General features: G+C 37.4%; 1 long non-coding RNA gene across 1 annotated transcript; it reads right to left on the bottom strand.

Annotated features, from left to right (window-relative positions):
- Positions 1-3,849: 3,849 nt before the first annotated feature.
- LOC138223153 (uncharacterized) lies at positions 3,850-4,933 on the bottom strand. Its single transcript, XR_011181674.1, has 3 exons — positions 4,775-4,933; positions 4,281-4,430; positions 3,850-4,016 (listed from the first exon to the last, which is right to left on the bottom strand). It is a non-coding gene; the product is annotated as an uncharacterized lncRNA (long non-coding RNA).
- Positions 4,934-5,195: the final 262 nt, after the last annotated feature.

Below are 5,195 nucleotides of genomic sequence, written 5' to 3' on the forward strand. Positions count from 1 at the left end.
CATTGCTTTTCCTGAAGCCTCGTTCATATTTTGGAAGCTATTTCTTCTCCAAGGGAGAAGCCGGAGCAAGAACCTGTGCTGCAGAGATGGAGAAGGCAGTGAAACTAAAACCAATTACTGATCTGAGGTACAAGCTGCTGTATTGGAATACAAGCCACAGCGCTGAGACAAAGCCCTGTGCTGAGATTTAAACCACTGGGCCGGGAAACATGTTAGAGTGCTGGTATATAAACCAATATGCTGTGATACCATTTGCTGTGTTGGAATAGAAGCAGTTATTGAAGATATTCTGCACTGTAAATAAAGTACACTTTGGACTTCAGACTTGTGTTTGGATGTATTAAATTATGATATAATTTAAACCTTAATATAGTGCATTTTGATAAACAAATATTTATTAACAATTACAGTGACACACACTACTCTACACACAGCATAAACATACAACACACAATTTAGTGTATTTACAGACAAGACGTTTTAGAGATCTAGATCTACCAGAAAGCCCCAGACTGCTAACTTGCTAGGGTTGGGGTATGTATTTGGCTCTTTAATAATGCCTACAGAGGTCAAAGAAGAGGTAAACTGCCTTCTAAAATAAAAGGAATACAATCTACGATTGAACCTCTCTAAACTGGATGCCACAAAATAAATATGACGCTATCTCCCTATTGTACTGCAAAATGCACCAACCAAGGTGCTCACCCAGCAGGAGAGGCAGTTTTAAACAAATTAATTTCTTTACTCAGGAACTCCAAGTACCCTTAAAGCTACAGAATAGCAAGCTCTATTAGCAAGATTCAAATACCTAACTCCATTCGGGATTTTTCCGGATGATCCTGCAGTAGGGACTCGGCAGCACAGTTCTGTCTGTTTCTCTCTCTCCTCTCTCTCGTGTGGTCCTCTCTCTCGTGTGGTCTGCCCTTTTTCTTTTCCCGTTTTCACAGTCTTTTTCTTCTGTCTTGATCTGATCTTATATAGTGTCTTTCTGGAATATTGAATTACACTTAATCAGAACCTAATCGATTTGTCAGGAAACCAAGGTAAACTTCATGGTTGCTTTGTTAACAGACTCAGGACCTCCTGCATCTCAGCACACATCCCCTGTGCTTTGAAGCTGGAAATGTTTACGGTGCCAGGTGCTACACTCTTTATCTACAGTCTTAAAACACCCCGATTGGCATCTATCTCAGCCTGTAACAATATACAGTACATAATGTTTCAGTGAATTATTTAACCATAAATGTTGTAAGTCTTATTTCTACGACCTTACGTGTTTTAAAATCCAGAAAATTCCTCTCAGTACTTGGTACAGTTTTGTCAGCCTTACAGTATGTGGATGAGTGCTACACTAGCAATTTTCCAGTCAACTTTCCTGTCCTGAGTGACTTTACTAAATCATTATCTTTCATGACATTCAAAAATTCTTGACAGGTTAAAAATGATTAATACTATACGTAAGCCCCTTTTCTCCCTCACACTTGACGTTTGCATCCCTCCTCTAACACCTTTGCAGCAGCCTGGTTTGGGCTCAGATTCCATGTAAAATCCAGCACTTCAGAGGAGCAGCACTGTTTTGTCACCCTTCTATGGATGTGGCCATTACAATTACTGAAGGAGTGGAAATGCTGCACCAAAGCAAACAATGGCCAGAAAGCATTCTTTACTGAAGCTTTTTAATGTAGAACTTCCCCCCAAAAAAGTGGCAAATAAAAAAGTGGCAAATAAGTGGCAAAAAAGCCACTTATTTGGCAGGTGAAACAGATTAGAAGGGTGTTCAGTATTATTAAGGCTACAAATGGAACTCTAATAGAACAGTGATGATGATAAAAAACAGTATGAAAAACACTATAAAACCTGGTGCCCACAATATTTTTCCCCCTTTGAACACTGGTGAAAGGATGCAGGTTTTTGGATGCAGTTATGTAATAATATAACTACCAGAGTGAGACAAGACAACAAGTGCTATCGTCTTTCTGTATTTGTGGAAGGAAGGTAAGACGCACGCCAAGGTTTGTAGCAAAGCAACAAAAAGAAATTCAACAAGTCATGTTTCACTTTCTTTTTGTTATTGTGGTAACCATTTTATGTAACTGAAACAAAGATTTTGGTCGGTAGCCTGAAAACAACATTTAAAGGTAGTAAGGGAAAAAGTAACGGTTTTCCTTGGTTACAAAGAAAAGAGAGAGAGAGAGGAATCGGGCAGGCTGAATATGTGACGGTGAACTGAGCCAATAAAAAGCAGGGTGAGGACTGTCTGGAAAAAAGGGAGAAAGTCCAGCAGGAGAGAAGATGAGAAGCACAACCGGAGGCGCCTCAGCGAGACAGACAACAGCTTCAGCTGAAAAAAAAGTAAAAAAAAGTTTAGAGGATAAAGACTTCGGAAGGCTGACAATAGCTTACCGCAGTGAAGGGGAGTCTCCTCTGGTTCAATGCAGAAAGAATAGAAAAATGGCTTTTAAAATAGATTAAGTGAATACATTTGTTCCAGTAGCTCAATGTCGCAGCAATAATGTGGATAAAGCTGCCTTAAACAGTCAGCCTAATGAACTGATTGAGAGGACGATTGGCTATCTACAGTACTTTTAAGGTAGCCAGTGTAATAGAGACACCTCCTGATTTTGTTCGCACAGGGTCGGAGAAAGGCAGATAACTTACAATATTATGCGAATGTTCAGGTTGCTCCTGGCAACTGAGGGATGCATGCTGCTCCCAGCCCAGGTGTAACAATATCAGTCCATTCCAGGAATGTTTGTTTTACAATTACCTCCAAGCCAATAGTCAAACTGGTGTTAAAAAGGCAGAGGTCTATCTTGGTTTTTTTTTAATCTGCACAAAAAAAATCGTTCTTGTTGTTAGCTTATAATAGAAAATACTAACTTTACAGTAAAGAAAAAAGTAAAGAAAACAGGGTTTTCATGCTTACGTACTAAACAAGATTAAGACTAATAATGATGCTTGTTGCAATTTTCAATGTTCAATAGTGAATTGTGGTGGTACTTACGAGGATCCTCTTATTAGAGCTTCTTATTAGGGAAATGTTTTTATTAGTATCAGTTATTATTATTTCTCTAAGCTGGGTTTACATTTCTTTGACCTTGAAAAATATATGCTAAGTTCTGTTAGTCATCGATATAACCCTTGTCAGGACAATCGGCTTTCTGGAGCAGAACCTGAAGAAAATTGTCTGAATAATGGTGAATAATCTTTGCATGAATAATGGTGACTTTAAGTGCTCAGCTTAGTTTTGGATCTGTTTAGGTGACTACATGAACTAGTTACAATAACAAATAAATTCTGAATATGAATGCCAGTGATATTAAATCTGTTGTGGATATTTGAGTTAATTTCTGTTTTGACTGAATATGTCTGTGTATTAGGTGTTTTTTTTTTAAAAGAGACTTTTTCTAATTGTATTCATGACTACAGTCTAAGTAAATAAAACACTAAAATATAAAACATTCTACTTGTCCTGCAGAAGAAACCTCTCAAATAGAAGACTGTCAGAGGTTAGAATGGGGTGAAAGTTGAAGTGCAGAAATGACCCACACCAATCGACATCTCTTTGTTATTAATTCATGACACTTGTTTTTTATGGGTGTGCCCTTAACTTTGAGAAAAAGTGACAGAGAATGTGAATGTGAAAGGGGGCAGTGATTCTTCTTATAAACATATATTTGAGTAAAGTAATTATTAGTATTGACATCATTCAATGTCGCAGCAATAATGTGGATAAAGCTGCCTTAAACAGTCAGCCTTTATTGTCCTGTTGTAAATATTTCTACATATATTTTCTTCATCATTAAGATTTTTGATGCAGTGAGGTGTAAAGAAGATCATGAAAACAGGTTTGCTCATAATGTTTTATTGTTTGCATATCACATATCTACCAATTACATGCTTTAGAGATTTCCTTTCCTCAGTGGCAGTGTTCACCTTATATCTTAAGAAAGAGTCCGAATGATCCACGTGGTCCACACACAGCAGCCCAAAGTCATTTAATTGTATGCGATGGTCTAGAAGAAAAGAAATATATCAAAGGGTGTTTTAACAATAATGCAATAATTGAGACATTTATGAATTTAAAATAATAAATTATTCAAATCTAACATTTAAAATGTTTCAAAAGTTTGATCTGTTTTGATCCAATTCATCTAAACTTTTAATTGTACAGATTGGTCAATACAACAAAATCTCAATATTGTGATGTAAAAAAAAAACTAATATCAACAGAACACATTGTCCTGTAAAACACAAAACTACCCAGTTTGCTTACTCACATTGCTGATCCAAGTAGTGTAAGCTGAGATGCGAGTGAAGACACTGGGCTTCTGGTAAACATTGCAGCCCAGTGAAGACATAAAAGACATAATTCCATGAACCTCATATCTTCCATTTGTGTAGCAGTTCAGGGCTCCTCCACCATCGCCCTGAAAGATCATTGTGGGATTCAAAATTAGATTTATGGGCCCAACCACAGAGATGAGGCAGTGCAACCTCTATGCACACACTGCACTGGGTAGATCAATGCAGTCATATGAAGAACAGAGAAATACTGCTTTCATGAACAATATACTTGTTTTCAGACTGAACACAGCAGTGAGGTAAATTATTTCACTAGAAATAGAAGCAAATAGTCTAGTATGAGCCTTTAATGCTTGTTTTCTTACATTTCTGCAACTCATTAAAATCCACATTTTCAAGTTTGTTTCAACAGTATCTTGCACTGTTGGACTGTTGATCAAAGTGATAGTTTTGTAGAGGGAATACTTACATAACAGGCTGCTCTGTAGCCATCACCACCGGCGCAGATCATGGTGGACTTTACTGTAGATCCCCACCAGGAGCTGCTGGAGCAGGTGGCGTAGTCCACAGTGGGGAGGTAGCCCTGCTGGAGGGTAGCTGACAGCTGTCCATAAGCTGCAGACAAAATTCATGTAACTGGCCAAAATTCATGTAACCACTCTGTCACCCTGCCACAATTCAACAAACCCCTTGAGTAATATTTTCTATTTTGATAAACATAGATGATGCTATGCGGAAACATATCAGATTATATTTATTAAATAAATTATACTCTTGAAATTTCCCTTCAACATGAACTCTCAGGAAATACTTTCTATTGTTAAAGAAGAAATAGATGTGAAAACTATGAACCCTTACTTAACTGTATTTTTCAGATACATAAAAAACAC

Source organism: Lepisosteus oculatus, chromosome 15, assembly GCF_040954835.1.
Source record: "Lepisosteus oculatus isolate fLepOcu1 chromosome 15, fLepOcu1.hap2, whole genome shotgun sequence".
In the NCBI taxonomy this organism is placed as follows: Eukaryota; Metazoa; Chordata; class Actinopteri; order Semionotiformes; family Lepisosteidae; genus Lepisosteus; species Lepisosteus oculatus.